Source organism: Mus caroli, chromosome 12, assembly GCF_900094665.2.
Source record: "Mus caroli chromosome 12, CAROLI_EIJ_v1.1, whole genome shotgun sequence".
NCBI classification, from domain to species: domain Eukaryota; kingdom Metazoa; phylum Chordata; class Mammalia; order Rodentia; family Muridae; genus Mus; species Mus caroli.
Window position 1 is genome coordinate 86,678,706 of NC_034581.1, and position 9,928 is coordinate 86,688,633.

A 9,928-nucleotide genomic window follows, 5' to 3' on the forward strand; every position below is an offset into this window, starting at 1 on the left:
TTATCATATGCATGAGTGTTTTGTCTGGATGTATGTATGTCCATCACTTGTGTGCTTGGTATCCACGAATGTTGGAAAAAGGCACTGGATCCCCTTGAAAACTTGAGTTGTGGGTGTTTGTAAACCATCGTGTGGGTGCCGGGAATTGAACCTGGGTCCTCGATAAGAGCATCTGCTCCTGACTGCTGAGGATCTCTCCAGCTATGTTTTTAAAGACTTTAATCACATATTATCTCTTTTAGACCTATTACAGTATTGTGGATCAATATGAAGTGACTCTCCAAGGGTTTGGTAGTTTGAGTACTGGGTCCCAGCTGATAAGCTGCACAGAAATGAGTGGTTGGTGTGATCCTTAATATCAATGGGCTAATCCACTGTTGAGATCTTTGCTGGACAGACAAGTTAGCAGAGGTAGGTCGCTGCCTCAAAAGGTCCATTGTTGTAACTCGAACCACTACTCTTTCCATCTGTATAGTTGGAAGCAGCCTTCCAACCCTAAGTTACAACCACTGGGATGTTCTGATTCATCTCAGGCCTAAATCGAGGGACACATGCCACTGTGGACTGAAACCTGTGAAACACACTTAAGCCAAAATAAATACTTTTTTCCAAGTTGTTTTTCCCAGGTGTCTTTTCACAGCAGCAGAAAGGTAACACAAATACTCCAATGAGTTAGAAAATGAGGCTATTCCTGTACTGTGGGTAGGAAACTGAATCCATCTAAAGCATTAACAGTATCCAAGGTCATATGTTATTTGTGAAATTTTAGAGGTACAAGTTCAAGGCTCTCTGCATCTGTCTTAGCGATATGGTACTGTCCAGGAACATGTGAGGGGTTTGCACTGGAACATCCTATTCTCCCCCAAATGTCAAGTTTTTAATTTTACAAATTATGTAAATTTGGAAGAAGAGAAACTTATGTAGTAAATAAAAGTAACACTTAAAACAGTGACCCCCAATTAAATATAGTTGTCCTTGTCATCCCAAAATATCTGTTATTGAGAGTATAATGGTGTATGCCTTTAACCTCGGCAGCTGGATCTCTGTGAGTTCAAGGACAGCCTGGTCTACATAATGAATTCCAGGCTAACACAGGCTACAAAGTGAGATCCCATCTCAAAAAACAAACAGGGGCCGGGCAGTGGTGGTGCATGCCTTTAATCTCAGCACTTGGGAGGCAGAGGTAGGAGAATTTCTGAGTTCGAGGCCAGCCTGGTCTACAGAGTGAGTTATAGGACAGCCAGGGCTATACAGAGAAACCCTGTCTTGAAAAACCAAAACCAAAACCAAACAAACAAAACAAACAAACAAACAAAAACCCAAACAAAAAAGTTCTTTGTTAAAGTGTTTGCATAAGTGATTTTCTCTGCTTCTCCATCAGTCAAATTCTTGCTTTCATGTTTTGAAAAACAATTTTTCATTTACTGAATTTGGCAAAAGGTAGTCATACTCTAGTGAGATTCTCTCTCATGGAAAATATTGCTATCTAATACCACTCTAAATTGCTAATGCTTCCATAAAACAAGCAAAATGAAGGATGCTCATTTTTTTAGTGGTAGAAAATTAAGAGAATTCTTTTTCATTTTGCATAATGGACCAATGGCGTACCTCCCAGTATGGAAACAGAGACACAAGCTGTGCCCACGCCAGTGCTGCTGCTCAGTCATTACGTGAGAAAGTGTACACTGGAAAAGATCCCGCTCTTGCAAGTTCCCAGGAGCGTGTGCACCAGAGTCAAACAGGTTCAAGTATTGTCCACCCTACGGGTCAATTCCTTCATCTATAAAGTGGCACTCACTGGTACTACTTTAAAGAGTTGTATGAAAATTAAAAGATACCTCCCCCCAAGCCCCTTGGATAGTGCTTGGCACAAAGTGGATCTTCAGTAAATGCTAGAAACACTGACAATATTGACAGCATAGACAACCAAAGGATGAATTCTCCATTGTCTTTGCTGAGATCTTATTGAGTGCTGAAGTAGCACAAACACTGGGAAATTAGGGCATGGTTGTAACCCAGTCTATCAATGAGGCACACATATCTATCTTCCAAGCCCGTGCATTTTTCCACTTGTAAAATGAGAGTCAGAACACAACTGCAAGTTTGAAATTAAACATTGATTTTACTCTTAGCATATTTTCCACCAGCTTTTTTGAGCTAAATCATTTCAGTAACTGATCTCTCTGTTTCTCTATCAGCTGAAAAAAATATCACTTTTTCTGGAATGATTCAACTTGTTTAAAACCAGATCCTTTCTATCAACCTCTCAGCCAGATATGCCATTGGCTCAGTTCTCAAGTGTAACATGTATTTCTATTCTTCAAGGGTTGTTAGATTAAAATGATGGGTCGCCCCACCCCCAGCCCCCAAACTTCAGGCATATTGTATTACAGTTGTAAAGTAAATGTCACGTGGCCACAGGATAGCAAAAGATGCCTGATTCCAGAAAAAAAAAAAAAAAAAAAAAAACAACTCAGGGCCCTGAAAGCACAATGTCTGGAAACATTTCCTGTTTCTAGTCTCCAAGGTGAAATGTGTTGATAACAACGGCTTCATTTTCAAAGTGTAGAATTCCGCACATATTTGCTTCTAAATTCTCTAATTTCTGCCAAAGACAGTCAGGTCTAAGTCCCTTCCTAACTCTCTTTCCTTTCCCCTCCACAGACTCCCCTGCCCCCCTTCTCTTCTTTCTCTCCAACTCCCGTGTTCTTAGTTTTAAACATTTGGGAAGTGATGGTATTTGGCATAATTGTTGTATATTTTGCTTAGACATATATATTTAAGGGAAAATTAAGGTGAATAAACTCACAGTATTTTTAATCTTGTGCTTGTCTTTCTTTTATCCAAAGACAAAAACTAGAGCTGCCTCTACTTCAAAAATACCTGGGAATACACCCCTTTCTAAACTTGGTATATATTCCTATCTTAAAGTACATCTTATGAATATATTTCATGTCTATATAATGTCTATATAATTTATCATTATTTTATATGCATTCAATAAAACAAAGTATAAATTTTTGAGACAGATCTCATGGACCCCAGGTTGGCTTTGAACTCTCTGTGTAACCACAGGAAACTTTGAACCTTGATCCTTTTGCTCCTGCCTCTTCAGAGTGCTAGGATTTCAGGCACTGTGTCTGCTTTTTCGTTCAACGAGTATTTATAGAGCATCAGTCTCTGTTCTAGGCCCCAGCATCTTAAACTGTGGGTTGTGAACCTGTTTGAGGTTGCATAACTGAAGGTAGGTATCATGAAACATTTGGCCAAAAAAAATAAAAAGATCCAGAATGTGTAATGACCAAAAGTTAACTAAAAAACAATTAGGTTAGCACTCTGGGTGTCTCTGGTAGCACTTTTTTTCCCCCATTTTTTTGAGACAGGGTTTCTCTGTTGTAGCCCTGGTTGTCCTGTCCTGGAACTCACTCTGCAGACCAGGCTGGCCTCGAACTCAGAAATGCTCCTGCCTCTGCCTCCCAAGTGCTAGGATTAAAGGCGTGCACCACCACTGCCTGGTTTCTGCGTGCACTTGTGTGTGTCGCAGCATGAGATTGTACCACATGCTTGGTTCTAAATACACAATGTGTACTTTGCATCTGTACAGTGCACACTGTTACTTCATGCATAATCAAGCAATGCTGCTTAACCAACCCTCAGCTCAAGGCTACCCTTGACTTCGCTGTATAATTGAGGAGAGGATAAACTTCAGATTCTCCTGCCTCCACCTCTGGGTTGCTTGGACGAGGTGCATGCGGCTAGGCTAGTTTATGTTATGCTGAGATGCAAACCCGGCGGCTTTGCACATGCTAGCTGGAACACTCAACCCCTGAGCTATATGCCTAGCCCTATATACCTATTTTATATGCCTATATGCCTGGGGAAACATGAAAAACTATCAGGTGTAGAACGGAACTGAAGATGGAGCTCAGCAGTTCAGCGTGCTTGCTGCTTCCAGTGGATCAGAGTTCAACGTCTAACACCCACATCGGCAGCTTCCAATCCTAACTGCAGTTCCAGAGAATCTAACGCCCTCTTCTACGCTCCATGGACATGCACACAACTTAAAAACAAAACAAAAAACATTCTTGCTGGGTATGGTGTGGCACATACCTTTAATCCAAGTCCGGAGGCAGGGGCGCTAGATTCTTGTAAATTGGAGGCCAGCCTGGACTACATAACAAATTCCACAACAGCCAGAGCTATAAGATGAGAACTTGTCTCAAAGAAGACCAAAATTCCAGCCCACCCCCACTCCACCCCCATCCCTCCTAGGTGAAAGACCTAGAAAGTGGGATAAGTTTTGAAATGTCTATTTCTTTTTAGCCTTGAGGGGCTCAGAATTTCAGGTACGTTGCTCAGTCTACTGAAAACCAGGAAAATGGGAACTGGCTGGCGAAAGGAACCAGATTTATTTACAGTTCTGTCTAGAACTGAGGAAGTCACATTCTCAGCTTCTCTCTGCCTTGCAGCAGTGTTAGAATTCACAGCAGAGATGAAACAAACGCCAGGAGATGCGCGCGCATTCATAGCATCCAGTTAGCTGTCCTCGGAACTGTGGTAGCGTCTTCCTGGGAGACTGGGTTGAGGCCTATCCTTACCTGTAGCGTGGAATTTCCTGAAGAAATTCTAATTACCGCTCCCATTACTGAAGTAGCACTGAAAGCTGGGGGGGGGGGGAGTTTGGGAGGCTTGAATAGGGAAAGGAATCCCCCCTCACTCTAGAATCTGGCTAAAGTCATTGCCACTCGGTGATCAGCAAGAACCACGGCACAATTCCCACCTGCTAAAGGCCCTTTTTCTCTTCCCAGCTAGAAACCCACAGTTTCTAGGAACCTCACCAGAAAACCTTTGTCTAAGGATCGTGTATTATTTCAAGGACATATGCTAACTAACTCCTTGTACAATGCTAGTGCCTTTCAGTTTTACCTTGTAAGATCATAATTTTGTTCAAGGAAGAGAGAGAGAGAGAGGTGGGAGGGAAGAGTTCTTAGTGACCTTTAGATGGAGCCTCAGATCTACCATGCTAATGCTACGGAAATTACTGGCGCCCTCTCCCTTGAGAAACCCAGCCCCCTCTAGCCCCACCTGGGACGTGCATGGCCCCACTTGGGTATACCTTTACTGTCCTGTGAGCACATCTCTTTCTCTTGACCCTAGTGCTCAAGCCTAAAGTGAAATATCGTTAATACAGTTTCTAAGTCGGCTTCACTATATCAACCAGTCCTGAAATTCTCACTGAATCCATGAAAAGGTAGGGGGACGCTGCTCCTCGGGTTAGGGAAGGTAGCAGCTGAACCGGCAGGGCAAGCAGGAAACAAGGTGTGCGTGTGTGAGCTTCCCCTACAGCACGTGGTGCCATTCAACACATTATTATTTCAGCTCCAGTCTCTCTTAGGAGGGTGTGGCCTCCCTTTCCCAGGGACAGGCTCCTCTGGCTGCGATTGGGGCTCTGGTCTTTTCTTTCTCCCAGCAGGAGACTCCTGGAGACATTCCAATTCCTTGGGGAATCTTTGTCTCTCAATTGTCCAGCAGCCAAAGGGAGGGGCAGAGGAGCATCTTTAGAATATCTTCATTACAGCCATTGGCGGGCTGACAGAAGCGGACCTTATTGTGACCGTACACAGAGATGATGAACTAGGCAGTGAATTCAGAGGGAAGCAGTGAAGATGGAGGCGATTTTGGAGAAGCTTGACCGCGAGAGTCCTCAGATGAGGTTGTATTTGGTTAGGGTAGGGACACGGGGTCAAACTACTTCTCTCTTTGTATTATAGTAAAGCACACGAAACAGGAAATACACTGTCGTATCGTCTTAAGCGTAGTGTTTGGTTGTGTTAAATACACTTATATTGCTGTGCAGTCGATACCGACAGCTACCTCTGGAACTCTTCACGCTTTCCAAATCTGAAGAGCTTACACGGGATAAACAAAGATTTCCCACTCCTCTTGTCCCCAGTCAATCACGACTCTACTTTCTGTCTCTGATTTTGACTAATTCCCTCATATAAAAACTATGCCACACTTGGCCTTTGGAATCTGGCTCATTTCTCTCAGCATCTTTCCCTGATGCTTTATGTATGTTGTCACATGTCACAAGGCTGTTTTTTTTTTTTTTTTAATGTATTATAAGTACACTGTCGATGTCTTCAGACACACCAGAAGAGGGCATCAGATCTCATTACAGATGGTTGTGAGCCACCATGGGGTTTGAACTCAGGACCTTTGGAAGAACAGTCAAAGCTCTTAACCACTGAGCCATCTCTCCAGCTCCAAGGCTGTTTCTTTTTAAGATTGTGTCCACCATATGTATTTTCAACCTTTTGTTTGTTCACTTATCTGGCAGTGAACATTGACTTGCCTTCATGTCCTAGCTGTCACAAATAATGAATGTATCGGTAGCAGCTTGAAACCCTGCCTTCAATTTTTCTGAGTATAGATCCAGAAGTGGAATTGATTCATGGATCACCTGGTATTACATTTTTAATTTTATGAGAAAAATGCCACAGTATTCTCCATAGTAATTGTATTATTTTATGTAGCTGTTGACCCTCCACACACATTCCAAATTCTCTATATCTCTACCAATGTTTATTTTCTGGATTTTTTTTCAAGTACCTAATGGCTATAAACTGATGATGCCTTATGGTTTCAGGCTTTATCTCCCTAATGTCTACTTATGTTAGCCATTTTCTATCTGTTATTGGCTATCTGAATCACTGAGAGAGTCTCTATGTCAGTTCTTTGCTTCTTTCTGAACTGGGTTGTTCTGTGGAAATATAAGAGTTCTCTCCATGCCGGCAGTGGTGGTACACACCTTTAATCTCAGTACTTGGGAGGCAGAGGCAGAGGCAGGCAGATTTCTGAGTTTGAGGCCAGTCTGGTCTACAGAGTGACTTTCACTACAGAACACCATGCTCACTGTACTATCACTTGTATGAAGGCAAAGAGTCTATGGGAAATCTATGAGAGCCTAAGACTATTCTAAAAATATGATCTGTTGAAACTGCCATCAGTGACTGGGTCACAGATCCAAATGCTTAGATGGCAGTGTCCTTTGTACCCACTGTGGCTCCCACTGAAAGTTGGAATGAATGCCTGGCGGTTTGCCAAAGGCTTGAGAGGCAGTGGGTGACTGTTAATGTGCCAAGACCTGAAAGTGACCAAAATGAACAGCCATTTGCCATCTAAGTCTTCCCCTTGAAGTTGCAAGCATCCATTGTGTTCCAAAGTCCATAGCCATAGCCTGTCAATGCTGTTGCCTAAAGATGGGCTCGGTCACAAGAGAAGGTATTCATTTAGCTGGACTACTGACTCCAGTCTTGCTGCTAGGATCATCTACATACTACAACAGAGTTCATGTCAAGAGTAGATAGCTTAGGTAGCCTGGGTGGTAGAATTGATGGTCTTCTCTTCTCTTCTCTTCTCTTCTCTTCTCTTCTCTTCTTTTTTTTCCCCCTAAAGATCAAACAGACAGCTATAATCTAAAAATCCATTGTAAAGAGTGGAAAAGGGATGGTTGGAAGTCTGAGAAAAGACAAAGTCCAAGTAGGAACGCTATGCAGAGAGCCATCGTGTTGAGTGTGCTTATCTCTGCATGCCTCTCTGCTTTCAGCTGTCTGGGGAAAGACTTGGAGCAGGGGGCCATTTGGGCTTAATGAATGCGGCACGGGTAGCGAATCGTCTTCAAACATGTATATCTCTTTTTAACAATAGGATGCCTCGAGTTTGAACTAGTTGTTTTGGTCTGTTTGTGGTATTATTGGACAGCTGGGATCATTTGTAAAGAATATATGTGGGCTGGAGATATGGCTCAGCCGGTTAAGAGCCCTAACTGCCTCTTCCAGAGGTCCTGAGTTCGATTCCCAGCAACCATATGGTGGCTCACAACCATCTGTAACAGGATCTGATGCTCTCTTCTGGTGTGTCTGAAGACAGCTACACTGTACTCATACATGAAGTAAATAAATAAATCTTTTAAGAAAGAAAGAAAGGAGAGAAAGAAAGAAAGAAAAAGAAAGAAAGAAAGAAAGAAAGAAAGAAAGAAAGAAAGAAAGAGAGAGAGAAAGAGAGAGAGAAAGAGAGAAAGAGAGAAAGAAAGAAAAAAGAATATATGCTTATGGAGTTGAAGAGATAGCTCTGTGGTTAAGAGCACTTGTTGCTCTTATATAAGATGCAGGTTTGATTCCCAGAATACACCTGATGGAGGTGGTAGTCAGAATGAGAATCTCACACACACACACACACACACACACACACACACACACACACACACGCGCGCGCGCAATTGCATACTCAGTCCTCTGTTGAAAACCTGTTAGGGAAGGATTACGAGGTGGGGCCTTGGAGGAGGTGTGTAGCTGGGGGTAGGCTTTGAGATTTTAAAAGCCTACACCAGGTCTAATGTCTATCTCCCTTTCTCTGTTTGCTGCCTGTGGACCTGTATGTAAAGTGCCCAGGATCAGACATGGGTACGTCTTCCCCACTCTCATCATACTCCCTGGCATGATGATAATCATGTACTAACCGTTTGAACCTGTAAGCAAGCCTCCAGTTAAATGTTTTCTTTTATAAGAGTTGCCTTTGTCATAATATCTCTTTATAGCACTAGAACAATATCAAAGACGGTGGCCTACAACCAGAACCATCTGTAACGCCAGTTCCAGGGGATCCAATACTGATTTCTTCTGACTTCTGTGGGCACCAGGCATGCATGTGGTACACATACATAGATACAGGCAAAACACTTCTACACGTAAAACACATGCTTTTAAAAGAATATAAATCTACAGCTTACAGTGCTGATGGCTAGCCAGGCACCAGTAGGTTCAGCATCTGGTGAGAGTCTAGTCTGGTACCTTTGTTATTTCATTCTCCAGAGGGGGAGCTGTGTCCTCTTGTGGTACAAGAAACAGACAGGACTTAAACAGGCAAACTCTGTTGGTCAGAGGGTCCCAGAGTCGCTCAAAGCAATACGGTTGACTGTCAGGACATAATAGTGAAGACACACACACCTTGGACACAGGACATGGAGGAATCAGTCTGGGACTGACCTGGAAGCTTCCTCCCTTCTGGCTAGCTTTCACAGATGCTGTGTAGGTCACTGAAGTTGAAAAACCAACAGGCTTACCCAACTGTTAATCTTGAGAGCTAAAATAATGACCAGACTGGAAAGATACTTCTATTGGTACAATATTATGTGGGTAACCAAGCACTTTATGATTGGATTTAGGGCTGAATCCATAAGAGGGAATGTAAGCCTAGTATTATCAACGAGGTTCCTCCCTGTGGCTGGGGACATCATAAGCCTTAGGGGAGAACTGAGAACTGTTATTTTGCCAAATGGACATAATGTTATACTATTTTTAAAATACTTAACCTTTTAAACTTGAAACAAAGTAAATTCACAGAGATGTACTCTTAGGAGGGAGGCAGGTGAGTAGAGTTTAAAGGACAGCTTTCAGAAGTCCATTCTTGTTTTATTTTATTTTATTTTATTTTTTTATCAGTGATCCAACGCAGGTCATTAGGCTGGGCTCAGACTTCTGGGGCGTCTTTTGTATTTTTGTTGCGAGTTATGGTTAACGCAGAGTCTCAACTGTTTAGAGTGGTGGGACAAGTAAATAGGAGGTGCTCAGTCGTACGTGAACATGTACCGGACCTGCCCCAGTCCCCAGTCCCACGAGGCTTAAGGAACATTTTGGAAGAGGTAGGGAAAGGTCTCTAAGAGCCAGAGTCAGGGAGAACTGCTGGGAGAAAAATCACTGTTTTCTGGACATGACAGCAACATTACCCCCACACAGCAGATATCTCTACAGCAACACCTGCAAGGTCAAACCAGTCCCCTTTCTATCTTGGCTGGGGCAGGGGCGGGAACAGAGTACACGCCTACACTGAGCTTGATGGCTGCTGGAAGGGAGAGACATTTTTCCCC